This window comes from Ochlerotatus camptorhynchus, unplaced genomic scaffold (assembly GCF_037179485.1).
Source record: "Ochlerotatus camptorhynchus isolate MF236.1 unplaced genomic scaffold, CSIRO-AGI_Acam_v1.1 ptg000008l, whole genome shotgun sequence".
Classification (NCBI taxonomy): Eukaryota; Metazoa; Arthropoda; class Insecta; order Diptera; family Culicidae; genus Ochlerotatus; species Ochlerotatus camptorhynchus.
In genome coordinates this window covers 3,507,923-3,523,825 of record NW_027040500.1, presented here as the reverse complement: position 1 = coordinate 3,523,825, position 15,903 = coordinate 3,507,923, and the positions used below count along the sequence as shown (strand labels likewise).

Here is a 15,903-nt window from a genome sequence, read left to right as displayed (position 1 = left end):
GTTGGCGAAGTATTCGTTCAAGAATGTAAAGGTTAAGTTGACCTAGTAACTCCGGTTCGTCAGTTTCTCCTGTGAGAAGTTTAGCTACAAACACCGCTTGGGCATCATTCCGTCTCTGCTCAAGCGTCTGCAGTCCCAATAATCTGCATCGATCTCCATATTGTGGTAGGCTTGACGGATCTCGTCACGGAAGGTGTCGTAGGACAAATCTCACAAATTTTCTCTGAATTGCTTCGATCCTACCAGTCCAGGTTGACTGGTACGGGCACCATACTACAGAGTTGGATTCCAGAATCGATCGCACCAGTGTGCAGTACAGAGACCGGAGGCAGAGAGGATCGGTAAATTCGCAGGATATGTTGAACATAAATCCCAGCTGTCAGTTGGCTCTACAGATAATATCGTTGTAGTGCGATCGGAAGGTCAGCGCTGAATCCAGGATGACACCAAGATCACGAACTTGAAGACAACGCTCAAGGGACTGCCCATTAATTGAATAATCATACGTAATCGGGTTGAGCATGCGATGAAACGATATAACGTTACATTTGTGGATGCTCAACGTCAGCATGTTCCGGGTGCACCAATCATCAAAACTATTCAGCAGCAATTGTAGAGCATAGAAGTCCTCGATACCTTTAATGATCATGTATATTTTGACGTCATCAGCGTAAAACACACGGCAGCCAGATGGTAGTACGAGAGAAAGCTCGTTGATAAAGAGTGAGAATAACAAAGGCCCAGGTTGCTACGCTGTGGCACGCCAGATAAGTTTGAAAATTGTTCCGAAGATTCAAATCCGATATTAACGGTGAGGCTACGATCCGTAAGGTATGATCCAAACCAGCTAACAAGATCCGCAGAGACACCAATTCTTCCTAGACGTTTCAGTAATATTACGTGGTCAACTCTATCGAAAGCTGATTTCAAATCAATGTATGCGGTGTCGATCTGAGCACCAGCATCAATGTTGCGTATGCAAAACGAAGTAAACTGGACGAGATTGGTAGGTGTTGATCTTTTGGGTAGATACCGTGCTGATCCGTAGAAATATAATTCTTGCAGGAGTCGAAAAGTACATCATTTATTATGATTTCGAAAACCTTCGAACAAGCACACAATGAAGTTATTCCTCTATAATTCTCGATGTTCTGTCGATCCCCCTTTTTAAACACGGGGAACATGACCGATGTTTTCCAGCTTGTGGGAAAACTACGCTTCCGTAATGATATGTAAGTTGAAAAGTGTCGTAAGAGGGAAAATCAACTCTTCGCCGCATTTTTTCAGGATGCATGACGGTATGCCATCTGGATTGGACACAGAGTATTTCAATTTGTTTATTGCGGAGTTCACCTGATTCGACGTGATCGGAAAGTTTCTCAGAGAACAGACCCCACTAGGTGTATCTCTACAAGCTTCTGTGATTTGACGTGCAGACGACGTAGAATCATTAAATGCCCTTCTAAAGTGAGTGGCAAACAAATTGCACTTTTCTAAAGCGGAGGTGGCGACTTCATCGCCCAGCAACATCTCAACGGGTAACCCATTCTCTTTCCGTTTAGAGTCGACAAATTTCCAAAAATGTCGTGGATGTCTGCGTAGATTTTCCTGAGTTCTTTTGCAGTAGCGTTTGTACAGATAACGGTTATACGTGCGATAATTGTTGCTAGCACGTGCGAAATGTTGCTTGGAAAAAGGACAACGAGACTGGCAGTAGGTTCGGGGTGCTTTGGATCTTAGACGTTTGAGTCGTCGTTAATGTATATTTACCCAAGGTGGTTTCGAAGATGGCCTGCGCAGTGGAACAAAATCAGCCAAGTAACTCTTCAACACACTGGTGAAGTACTCTACAGCAATGTCAATATCTTCAGCGGATTCAAGGATGTGCCAGTCAGTTTGGTGAAGCGCTTCAAGTAATCCTCCAAAATCAGCGCGTTGAAAGTCAAGTCCATGTTCGTCCGGGAAACTCTCAAATTCAGTAGGCTGGGCGAGACTAATAGTTACTTCAAAAGCGGGATGATCGGCATCAAGAAAAGAGAGTGGTTCTACAGCTGCTTCAATTTGGCATCGAGAGAGCGTTGCTTCATTCACCAAAGCGAAATCCAAGATTCGCATATTCTGATTAGTAATATAGTTAACTTGATACAGACCATGCAGATTGAAGCCATCGAGTAACGAGGCGCAAGCAACAGAGATGTGAGACTGCAATGCATCTACGGAAGGGCGATCGTTGCTTGATGTGTTCCAGACAAGTCCCGATTGATTATAATCGCCAAGAAGAATAGCATGATCGTTATTCCCAAGGTGTAAATGTATCGCTTCGATAGACTCGATATGGTACGATACGCTAAGTAAATCATTCTTGCGATCAGGTGGAAGGTAAATTACACCAATACTAACTGAACATTGATGCAGTTTCAACTTAACCCAAAGCTGTTCTAGAGATACATTTACCGGAGTGGGATCAATGTACCCGTTGGAATTAGTTGAAATAGCGATCAACACTCCACCACCACGTGATTTATGACTGTTAATATTGCTGCAATCTGTTCTGTAAACGGTGTAGGAGTCTCCGAAAAGCTGTGGTGAAAATATTTTGTCATCAAGCCATGTTTCCGTAAGCACTATAACGTCATAATGACATGTCGAAACAGCTAAGAAAACGACGTCAATTTTTGTACGCACTCCTCGAACATTCTGGTAGTACACCCTCAGTTTGTTATCAGTATCTGAGACCGGTTCGTTGCAAGCAAGTGTAACGGGAGTGGGCACAGAAGAATCGTTCTGGAAATTTGATCTACTTGATTGTCGTGCAGTACCATTCACAGCTTCGGCTGGACATATACTATTTCTAGCGTTACCTGGACGAAGATCTGGAATGCCATCGAAATCAGTAGCGGAGTAAGAAGTCAGGAAGGATACGCAAGCAGTGGCATTGGGTCCACTGGCTGGAAGGAATGCTGATGCTGTTTGCTCTGGTTCGATGACCGACAACGGCTGAGCATCTGGGTGTGGTACAGTATCAACCACTCCATTCATAAAAGTGGCGCTGTCAATGAGACAGATTTCAGGAAGCGACAAAGCGGTAATATTATCGTACTTGCCTAGGTTAGCAACTTGGAAGACCCCCTCACCAACTCCGAACACAGGAACGGAATGGCTTAAGCTGATGCGTCCCGGGCTGGAAGAGTTTAACTCAAATCCATAACATGCGTAATTGGGGATGACAAAGCTTCTGGAGGGAGCAGCGGTGTCACTGGCTTCTTTACTTTCAGTGGAACCCGAAATTTTTGAGATCCGTAGTCCTGAAATTCCCGAAACAGCAATCCCTCAGGCCATGTTGACGGATCCAGTGCTTTTCCTTTAAGCGAGGGGTCGAGCCCAATTTTGAAAGACACGAAAGAAAGGGAATCCAATTCCTTGCCTGTCGGGACGAGCTTCACCACGGCAAGATCACTGTCCATCTCCAGATTGGCTTTAACCATAGCAGATACGGATTCTGCGGCGACATCAGGGCGAATTCTCGACAGGTATAGCCAGAACTTTTGATCTGTGTCATTGCTACAAATTGGGAAAACTGGGCTACGCGCTTTGAGTGCATTTGCTTTATCTCGGACCGCAGTACAGTAATCGCAGTCGTATGCGTGCAAAGAGGAGATTTATCATCGGCCTGACACGAGATCGCACGGAAATGAGAGTTTTCGAATAACTCAGCACATTTGTCACACATCCAGAAAAGATTTTTTTTTCTGGTGGACGTGAAGTACGATTGCAACGCACGTGTTACTCCTGAACAAGCGTTCATATGAAACATTGCTCCACAGTAGCCACGACAGACTACGAAATCGATGCCCGTAATAGCATCAGAGAACTTAGCGCAGTGTTTTGCTATGGTAATGCGCCTTTACTTAGACCGTATGATATGCTTTCAAGTTGATCGACGAGCAAAAAGCTTGGGCGGTAACCAGCTGAGTAGATGAAGATTTCGAAAGCGTCACGGTAGTACAGTAGTACAATGGAAACAATCACCACGAATGACGAAAAACAAAAACGTTCGAAATGTATCACTAAACACTGATAAATAAACTGAGTTTCACACGAACGAATATGCTTCAAGGAAGCCAATTTATCACGGGGTCACGGAATAATAAATTTACGGATGGCTTTTATACAAAAAAAGCTGAATGTTTGTCAACAATTAAAAAATAAAGCATTCACGAATCTGTATACTTTGACCCGGTTTGACACGTTCATTTTAATTTCTATATATTTATTAAATAAACTTCAAATGAACTTTAAACATTCATGTAAAATTTAATACAAATTAATGTTTAATTAAAGACTTTCATGTAATATTAATGTTTAATTACTGTATGTTTCAACTAAGGCCATATATGAGCCACATGTAAATTGACAAAGTTTTTACTGTGTACTGCCCGTCCCAGTTTCAGTCCCTGTAATTAATTTAAATATACTAGTATGGCCGTATTTACGGTAGGGCTGCAGTGATTTAAAGGCATGTCCCCCAAGCTGGTGGAGACCTCCAGTTAGCAGACATATGAGGTTATATTTATATGACTTTTTGAATTCTGTAATTATATATAGAACCGTCTTTAAGCATATGATACAATGCGGTACCCTATAAATGATAAATTACGCTAGTAATAATAGGCTACACACTTAGAAATACTTAACCCTACACGTGACGGAATCCATATTTGACAAAATGGATGAGACGTAAACAAACATGTCATGTAAAATTAAGTGCTCCGAGACTGAAAAGTTCGAACGTACGTTTGATTGAGCTGAATTTAGCGTCAATTATGACTCAATTTTATGCCAAAATTGATGCTCGTATATGTCTCAGAGCACCTAAACTTACATCAGTTTTTCTAAGTGTGTATACAAACATTAATAATCTGTTTGCTTATGTAAAAACACTGTAATCCTTTGTTTGAAAGAATCATACCCTGAAATTTTTTAAGGCACTGTAAATACTACATCTTTCTAACTGAATGAAGTCTTGCAAAAAGTAGTCGAGGATGTTTTGCCTTTACGAAAGAGTCTTTCATAAGGACAGCTTCTTCACCTAACGGAGGTTGGAGATCTAAGGGGGTTTCAATCAGCTTTCTCCAGTTTAACATTTACTTCGCCGCTTCCAATTTGGCAATCGAACGACACCGAAGAGAACGGTAGCGGTTTGTCAACTAATGGCAGACAGCAAATGTTGGTTGTACCTGAAAAAAATATAAGTTTCTGAAATGGTCAATCAAAACCACTAAGAGCAGCAATTCGGTAGCATCAACGCTGCATTAACGACAACATCTGATTACATAAATACTTACGCCCATTTGAACGCGTTTTATCCAAACGTTCGAGGATAGAAAACTACAACTGACGCTCCATTTCATTCGCTGCAGTCTTGCGATTTCGTTGTGGTATTCACAGAAACTTGGCTTCATATCAAAATTGAGAACACTGAGCTGACATCCAACTACATGTTCTACCGTTGTGACCATATTTCTCGTACCAGTATATTTCAACGTGGTGGTGGCATTTAATTGCCATGAATTTCAGGCTGAATTGTAAATTCGCACAACTAGAATGTAGGAACAATCTCGCTGTTCCAGTTGCTCCTCCACGCCGTTCGCTTTTCCTGTGCTGCATCTGATTGTGTTCCCCATTCACAAATAGGGCTGCAAAGAAATTGTTTCAAACTATCGAGGAATAGCTTCGTTGAGTGTAGCTTTTGCACATTGTATCTCGAAGGATCGGCATTGGCTTCATGCCTAAGTGTTTGACGACGACCAATTTAATTACGTTCACTTCGATCATCATTCGTGAACTCTAACGCGGTCATCAAGTAGATGCTATACGGACCTCTCTGCAGCATTCGACAAAATGAACCAAGTTTGTCAGTTTGTCATCATTTGATCAAATGTCACATTGCGTTGGCCAAATACGTCAGGATAGGCGTTCACGACAACCTGCTTGCTTGGTTTTACTCTTACCTGACTGGTCGAAGTATGTCTGTCAAGATAGGAGGCTATGTTTCTTCATCCTTCCCCGTGACATCTGGCGTTCCACAAGGCAGCCATATTGGGCAATTCTGTTTCTGTTGTACATGAACGACGTCAACAGCATCTTGAAATACCTTGAACTATCGTATGCGGACGACCTGAAACCCTACTTTGTGATAAGAGAACCAAGTTTTGCCATTTTCCTGCACCAATAATCGGAAGTTTTCGCTGAGTGGTGTCACGTTATGTCGTATGTCACCCAATATTTCGAAATGCTGTGCAAATTTTCTTCGGCCGCAAGCGATCGTTGTTTCACTATGACTACGTCCAAACGGGCATTAGTTCAAAACGTGTATCGACCATCAAGGATCATGTTGCATATTTGGTATCCATAGCTTCCTCACAATTCATATTCTGCATCGCCAAAAAATACAAAGATGCGTTCTGCCTAAAAGCTCTACACTGTTCGTTGGTGCGAAATATTTTTGAATATTGGGTGGTCGAAACCATACGTATCAAAGCAATTGTTCAGAAGTTATGGTAGTTTGATCTGCAACAGCAGAGCGTTTGAGGTGTCTATAGAAACTTGATGATTTTGCGGATGATTTATAAGTAGCAGGAAGACGTTCTAAGTAACTATTGATCTCTTGTAAAATTTTGGGAGGTTAAACTACAACAACAAGGCGTTCAAGGTTTTTTTGTTATGACGGTGAAGTAGCAAGAGGGCGTATAGGAGGACTATTAAACTTATATCAACATTTTGGGAGGAAGCGGCGTCGGTGGTGTAGTGGTAAGCGTGATTACCTCTCACCCCAGCTGGCCTGGGAACAATCTCACTCGGCGCCACGGGGAAGTTAAGCCGTTGATCCCCGGTTCATGAGTTGATGGGTCGAAAGGTAGGGTCCAGGTGTGGGAGATGCCTCCCTGGCATTGGTAGCATTGGTACTCAGCACGGAATCGACGGAAAACAAATCAAGGAAAAAAAAAACATTTTAAGAGGTTGTTCTGCAACTAAAGGGCGTTTAGGGTGTTGATAGGGTGTTTGTAGGTAACAGCTGGGCGTTTAGGGTGTCGATAGAAACTTAATGGTTTTTAGATGATTTTGAAGTAATTGATGGACGATCTAAAGTGACTATTGTTCTTTTTGTTTTTGATAATTTGGAAAGATTGAATTTGAATAACAGGGAGAATGGATATGCCTATACAAATTATACAATTGATTGGTTAGCTTAAACGTATCAGGTGTGCGCATGGGGTGCGAACTCAAAATCACTGGGATGGCCCTCCCCGGAGGCATGGCTCTTCCACCCCCCCCCCCCTTGAGCACACCACTGCATACACACCAATCTATCTTGTCACACATCTTCCGGATAGCTTGTGTTTCATAAAGCACATGCCTTTCTCCATTCCATCAATGATCCTGCCATGAAACATCCTCGCGACACAGCATTCCGGCTGTAAACAGCAATGTGATACTTATCCAGGGGAAAAGAATGAACGTAACACCAGATTGAAGCACAGCAGCTTGTGTTGTCGGGGTTACCTCTAAATTATGATGGGACTTCTCTCATTTCTCTGCCTGATGTAGCATGTTAAGCCATCTTCCGGCTAGAGAACAGTGATAAATGAGTTTCGTGGTAATAAAAGCACCTCTTCACCGATACGAGCTTCCTGAATGCTTAGGGATACGCAAAACAGCATATTGCATGTATGTATATGTTCGTAGTTTTTGCTGTGCTTCTTTTTCACTTATGCCTCGATTCTATAGGTCATAAAATAATAAACATGTCTTCACTAAAATTGGTTCCTATTGCGATCGGGGACATCCTTCTAGCAGCAAAAGTGGTCCAACTTTCTCTTCGAGTGCATAATGCGGGAATGAGTTTGGTCATCGGTATCGGTTTTGGTGTTTCAGCCACCCCAATTTCTCCCAGTATATGAGCACTTGTGGAGTGGCGATATGTATGTACCTCGCTACATATATGGGTAAATACTTGACTATTAACATAAGCTTGGGTGTAGCTCGAGTGCTGCTACAATGTGGTGCTGTTGCAGTTTTGACATCGGATAGCTGTTTTCAGCACGTGCAAACAGGGAAAAGGTGGGGGCAATATTTACTTCTCGTAGCTTGATTTTGCTTTTCCGAAGAAAAACTTCTTAGCGTGTGACTTCTTGGTGGGGTACTTGAGTGTTTAAAAAGTTGAGAATAAGGAAGAACGGTAGAAGTATGCTCTTGTGGTTACTTTAACGTTTAGTGATACCTAAGCTCTTAAAACTTACATTCAAGCTGCTTTTTGGTTTTGGTAGTTCAGGTCTGGCTTGGTCAATTGGTGTTTGGACTGTATTATTTACATTATTGATAATGGTTTTAATGGGATTCAAGATGTTGTTTGAGAAATTAATTGCATAAAATATTTTGAGAAGTAAACCAACAATAAATCCATATAAATGTAGTTAGAAACCATGCATTAATGACAAAACATCGTGTTGGAAAATAAGCTACAAGGAAGGAGAGGATGTCTTGAATATATGCTACGTCATTTAACGTTTGATATTTTGAGAATAATAGTACAAGTTACATATAAACTTGACAAGCTATAAGTTTGCGACATGACTTTTTTTGCATTATTGGCATTAATGGAATAATTTAAGAGACATACCTACAACAATGCTCAAGATACGTTCCGATACGTACTCCAAGCAACTTGAAGTTCAAAAAAAGTTGCAAAAAGCATCCCTAAGCACTTATTAGGAACTTTAGGCAAGGCTGAAAACATGGCCAGAACAAAGTACCGAACAAGTTCCATGTGGAACTTCTTAGGAACTTCAAAGTTTCTAAAAAATAGCCCACATGAAGCAATCCGCGCAAGTCTTTATTATTAACAAAATTTAATGTACGTAAATATGAAATGATCAGTGGCTCAAATATATCTTAATTCTTATATTTATGCAGTGCATCAATTTTCTATCCAAACATAAAAAAAAATTAAAGAGCAATTTCTTGGATTCGAACCTGTGTATTCGGCATGCGATCTACGAACGCCAAGCACTGCGCCACAAGTGTGTTGGAATACCATGCTGGCAAAAACCACTTTAAAATTCATCAATGTGTTGTGTTTCGTATTCAAGTCAGTCAGCAGGCACTGAAAACTCCAACAGTAGGCGCTGGGGTTCTCACGCAGAAGGACTAGGTTTAATTCGTCAAACAGCTTCAATACTACTACTATTGCTGATAAATCATTACACTTTCATACCTGTCTTTAAAAATAACTTTCATAAAGACCTGACTTTAGAATTAACTTTCATAGAAGTGCGACCTTACTATAGAATTGGTGTACAGGACAAAACCCTTTTTGCAAATTATTTATTACTTATTTATTATTGGTTACTAGGGGCGATAGTCAGTTTTTAGATAGCAACTCATTGTTGTGGTGTGTGCTCATTGTTTGTAGCTCGTTCGCTTTTACTGTGGAAGCAAACAACTTCTGAAGATTTTGGTGAAAATAAAACTAACCTCAAGATTCAGCTTCCCACCCCAACAAACAGTTAGTGATTATGGGCTGAATAAGCCTCTTTTGATTTGAAAATGCTTATTTTTGCCTGAATAAATGTTTGTTGGGACATGGATCGGTGAAACCATCCATGGAAGGCATTGCGAATTTTGTGAAATCGCTGGATGCGGATCCAACTCAGATGACCGCTACATATTGCATAGCGGAGGACAAATCTATATTCATCAAGTTTGTTTTAGAGGATTCGATGCTTTATTGTTTGCTACACAACCCTAAACCATAATTTATTTTCCATTATGCCGATGAGAGGTCAGTCGAGGTACGTATGTCACCTGTTGGGGATAGCTTTCAATACGTGAGAGTATATGATCTCCCACTAGAATTGCCAGATAATGATCTACCGGTGGTGCTGTGGAAGTATGGTGATGTGAAGCGTGTCCGGGGTCTATATATGGATGTTAAAACGGAGATTCCTAACTCGCTGCATTTCCTCAATCGAAAGGTGAACATATTCTATCAAGAGATGAACAATTTGTGTTTCCTTTGAAGAGACATCGGATGGATTGCTGAACAAGCGGAAAAACCAGAAGCATCCAGTACAACGAGGAAGCAGTTGAGGTCCTGGAAGAAAGAGGTGGAGGTGATGGATGTGGCGTAGCCTGGTGGGGGGAAAATAGGCGAACCACCGGGGACGTGGACGCCGAGAAGAACAGTGGAGCAAGTTTTCAAGTGCAAAAGCGATGCGTACTACTACTACTACTACAAATTCGAGATAGTGGACTATATCGAGAAGAAGCGGATAAAGGACGAAGAGGAGGCCAAGTTGAAGGAAAAAAATTGGCAGAAACAAGGGAGTTGAGGGCACGGATTAAAGTGGAATCTGAACTCAAGTCACCTCCAAGAAAGAGTAAGAAGAACTCATAAATTATATTCCTCTTAATACTTTAATGTAATCATTCAATGATTTAATTATTCTCGGCTCCATGAACTCCTTTTGTACATTTGAGCCTAACAAATAAAATATTGAAAAAAAAATTGTTTGACCAAAAGTTGTTGTTCTGCGATTATTGTCAATTTTTGAGTGTCCAAGATTTCCAATGTTTAAAATATTTGCATTTTTCAAATGCTTTTTAATGAAAATAAAAAATATTTATAAAAAATTGAACAAGGACAATGTTTGATATTTTAGTTTTAAACACTTTTTTTTTATTGTTTAACTACATCAACATTACAGTTTCAAATCCATATTAGTTGCCAGTCAATAATAGTCATGACTGGCTTTTTCAATAATTTTCAATCAATGTTTTAAACTCGTTTTTTGATTTGACTCGGTAACTTTTATACAATCGATGCAAAAAGTACACAGTTCAAATTATTTTGTAATTTTATACGAATTTCCATGCACATAAAAAGAGCATGTATATTAATGTAAAATTAATCTGCTTTTAACACGACTTGAATTTTACATGCATGTAAAACTTAACGTCACTTGAATTTTACATGGAATTCTTTAGATGGGCTCACCTTGTAATTTTACAGGACATTTAGAATTACACGCATTTCGCCTTATGAACGAATTTGCATAAAATCGAACTGATTGTCAAGTACGCGGAATATCCCGCCTTCACGGCATAGTACATACCCTACACTTTCACCGCTGCATTAAAATGTTCAGTCAGGACAAAAAAAGGAATAACGAGCGCATTTTTGAATGTTTTTCTATTTTTCCAGATCCAATTTTTTATATTTTCTGCAAGAACTAAAAGTGCTCTCTGTATAAAGCCGCTCTCTGTATAAAACCGCTCTAATCAATATTTTGTCTGTCATCCATTTTCTATTTGTGGACGCGCGTATGCACGATAAATCAATCCACATAACCAAAACTGAGCGCACAAAACAAAACAAACCAAGCGGAGAAAAAACTGATCGAATAATCGGTTCGTCCGCCATATTAGCTTTCTTAATGTTTGTTGATTTAAATTTAAACGAGAATGTAAATTTATAGGTTTTATCGTTGAAAATCCGATGTTCTTCGATAAGTTTTTACATCACGTGGTGATACTACACTGCAAGAGAAAATTAATCGAATAAACGTGAAATTTTATGAGTTTTATCATGATTTTATTATGTGCATGATTTTTAATGTAACATTAAATTAAAAGATAGTTTAGAGCGATGTAATTTTAAAATTGTTTTGGTTTACATGCCATGTAATATTCCTTATTTTTTGATGTGATTCATAGAGATGCTTTTGGTATTGGACGTGTATTTTTTGGGTGTCACCCCTCAGAAGATGGATTGCCTATTTTGCTCCCACCAGGCTACGCCACTGCCATCACGTATCTTTCGTCTATTTAGTGAGCTGATTTCTGTAGTGGACCTGATTCGGTAGCGTCTCGATTACGGTATAAAATCGTCGCACGAGGAAGAACGCCATTCCTAGAAATCACGGCGGCATCAAACAGTGAATGAATATTTCAGTGCCAACATTTCAAAAGGGCGGAATTGCTTTGTATACATTGGCTTCAGCCGTCGAATATAAGCTTACACATGCCAATTAAACTCTACCAGCAGGAATTGTTAATTTGCAGGAGTGAGCTTTTATATGCGTTAAATTGGCGGTAGAAGTCATTATTTACAATTACAGTTCCACCCTAATAAAATGTTGACAATCATTCATCTCATCATCGTACTGTGCAAGTCTTCACTCTTTCCGTTGTGGTTTTCATAATCAGCAGCAAGGGTTTCGTTTTGCCTGTGAGCAGCCACTATCACTGGTGACAATCACTAGTCATGCTTGTACCTCTCACTGCGGGGCAATACATTCTAATAGTAACGATTGTTGGTTGATGTGGTGGTGACTCTCACGTGAGTGTCATGATATTTTGCATCACTGGATGCAAGCAAGAAGCATGTCCCAAGGTGATGTAACCAACGTTGGTTGGTTGGTTGGTTGTCTTTATTAAGGAGATTTTCAGCCAGACGCTGGTTCATCTCCGCCAGTAACCAACGTGTTCCAATCTGTGCGTGATGAATCCAAATAAAATAATAAACACTGTCCTTATTTTTAGTTGTCTCGTTGATGGTACCTGTATGCGTATTAAAACTGATGTTTTCCTAAAACTGATGATATAGATATAATTTATTCGAATAGTAAATCCTGTATTAAACTTAGCCTTTTGGTACTGCCTTTCATACACCTACGAGACGGTTACATTTAGAAGTAGAAATAACGTCAATATATATCAATCTAATTTGAAATCTTCGATCTTTTTTTCAGATTTCTCAGACTCAGCATCAAAAGTAAGTTCTTTAAAAAATAAGCTACCACTAAATTTCCCAGTTCAAATTTAAGTTCACCTGAATTTCGTATCACCTATCGGTGGTTCCTTCCTTTTCAGTTCCGTTCATTCGATGCAAATTTATGCAAATCAAGTATTTTAACAGCGGTAATTAAATAATAACTTTCAGGGATTCCGCCATGCAGAGCCGTTAGTTAAGACTTCAATAGTCAAAAGCTCACAGCTGTTGTACCAAAAGCGTAGCAGCATACGGCACCGTATCCGGACTGAGCAAAACACCCTAGAGCCAATCGATTTCCATTTTTCTGCCCTTTATTTACTGATTAGGCAAGCAAATTTTGCTAATCTCGAGCGTTGGTATGCGTTAAGTGATTCAGCGGCTTGATTCATTGCTTTTTGTCGTCTCGGGAAACAGACTAATCCTTGCAAAGTCGGATTCATTAGGTTTGGACAGTACTCAAATGTTTGGCACCAGGCTTGAAGTGGAAGTGTGGGTGGGGTGAAAATCTGCATATTGCTGACTGTTAATTGAATTGCTGAGCAACTTGGTGTGAGACCACTTTTTGACATCGTTCGTGGTGTTCGTTTTTTGGCACAGCAAGATACTTCGCTGGAATGGGAAAATAATTTCTACTCCTATTCATTAGTGAACAAATTGCTTTTAAAAGCTCGACTTGATGGGATGTATAAGGGCTATGCTACCGTGAAAATCAAATGGGTAGTGACGTTTCCTGTAATGACATTAATATAATTATGATGATATTCCGTGAGCATGCATAAGAGTACAATGAGTGAGTGGAAGTTTGCAGTTTAAGTATTTTCGTGGAAAATTCTGATGATGTGTTTTGATGCCATGGGATATGAATGGACGCATAATTAAGGTATCCCAAGTAACAATTCAACATCCTTTTGGCTTCCACTCGGATTGATTGTGGTTTTATGACAACAATAAACAACCCTTTTAGTTTAAATACAGCTTCACCGAAGTGAATGACTGTTTAATGTTTAAGTTTTAAGCAATGACAATATTTGTTTTGTATTATAACATCATTGAGGCTTACTGAAGCTTCATAAGTGGATCTTTTGGAATTCTCACGTCCATTTGCCTCAGTGTATACATCCGATAGATGATTAAAAACTGGATAGGCCCAAGAAGAAGTATTCGTAAAGTTCATGCGTTTACCGATGCCCACTTCTGAAAAACTTTCAGCATGTTATAAGCAATACTCGTACATCGATAATAAATAAATCTGATATATAATATTAATATAGGCTCAATCCAATGAAAATACTAGAGTGCACAACCTGCACAACCTGTGAATCAACCGTTTTTTGCATGTAAACCCACACTTTCTTCAGTTCCTCGACTGTCTTCACTACCTTAGGTCGTTTAAGAAGGTGCTGCTTCATAATCGCCCAGTACTTCTCGATGGGGCGGAGCTCCGGAGTGTTGGGAGGGTTGAACATTTTCGGCACGAAATTGACCTTATTGTCCGCATACCACTTCAGCACGTCCTTGGAGTAGTGGCATGAGGCCAAATCCGGCCAGAAGATTGTTGGGACGTTGTGGGCCTTCAGGAGAGGAAGCAGCCGCTTCTGGAGGCACTCTTTTATGTACACCTGTCCGTTCATCGTGTCCTGGGTCACGAAAGGTGCACTCCGCTTCCCGCACGTGCAGATGGCTTGCCAAACCAGGAATTTCTTCGCAAATTTGGACATCTTCTGAGTGCGAACATGCTCCGGAACGCTGAACTTATCCTTGGCCGTGAAAAACAGGTTGCCGGGGATCTGTTTGAAGTCGGCCTTCACATATGTTTCGTCGTCCATGATGCAGCATTCAACTTTCGTCAGCATGTTGAGGTACAACTTCCTGGCACGGGTTTTGGCGGACTTGTTCTGCTTCTCGTCGCGATTAGGGGCCTTTTGTACCTTGAACGTTCGAAGCCCAGCCTTAGTTTTGGCCTTCTGGACAAAACTTCGGCTTAGGTGCAGCTTCTTACCCACATCCCTAACGGAGGCGTTCGGATTTCGGTTGAAGGCCCCAACTACGCGGTTGTGATTTTTGGTGTTGTACGGAATACTTTTTCCTTCACTTCTGGGCTTCCGATCGGTGGTCAACCGTCCCTCGAACCGCTTAATCACTCGCGACACCGTGGAATTCGCGATTCCCAACGTTTTAGCGATGGAACGATGCGAGAGATCCTTGTTCTCGTGGTGAATGCGCAAGATTTTATCACGCACGAGCTGTTCTTTCGACTCCAGTTCCGCGAGTTTTGATCACAGGACTTTAAAACTTGCAGGATGTAAATAATGCACTATGAACTAAATCCACCCAAATTTTCATTAAATTCTACCCAACGGTTAAAAAGTTAGAGCAATTTCATAGTGTGGCAATTTCATCGTGGACACCCTTTAGCATAATCTCGTTTTAATCATTTGTTGAAGAAGATTTCTTATTAAAAAAAAAAAGTCCGAGCATTCTGAATTTTGGAGGCGATTGGTGAATGGCGAGTTGGATTTGCAAGCACCGAGCAAGTTGCCAGGCTCAAATGAAGTGATGCCGTATTTAATTGTTGGGGGTACTGCATTTCCTCTTAAGAATAACTTGCTCCGGCCATATCCACCATCTACCTCCAATTCAAGACAACTTCAATCAACGGCTGTCCAGAGCCAGGAGGGATGGTGATGGGAACGTCAGTGAACCTGGTGAATGGCGTACATTAGTTGATCCTCTGAGATGTATTGTTACGTTTGGGACACTTTGTCCCTACAGATTCTTCTGGATTGTGATATCTTTTTGAAATCACAAACGTGCTCGTTGGCGTTTAGAACAATAATAATTATTATTCAAAATTATATTCCTTAACACATTTTTTTTCCCAAGGGAGACACCTGAAGTCATTATGTGACAGTTTATGTACACGATCACCAATCAGCGATCGATATTAACAAACGAGAGAATGAAAGAGTGAGAGAGAGAAAGAATTTGGAGAAGGCAAATTGGTTAAGTCGGTTGCGCTGAAAACGGCTTAGCAACTAGGAATATCGGTTGCCCAGAGTGCGCCTTGG

At 40.6% G+C, this 15,903-nt stretch overlaps 1 protein-coding gene across 3 annotated transcripts in view; it reads left to right on the top strand.

The window, feature by feature from the left end:
* Window positions 1-15,903, top strand: part of LOC135698300 (protein qui-1) — a 252,835-nt gene that overhangs the window by 30,808 nt on the left and 206,124 nt on the right. For all 3 annotated transcript variants that reach the window (XR_010517471.1, XM_065218228.1, XM_065218216.1), the window contains exon 2: window positions 12,813-12,835. The gene's annotated coding sequence lies outside the window, so the exon portion shown is untranslated. The remainder of the gene's footprint in view (window positions 1-12,812; window positions 12,836-15,903) is intronic.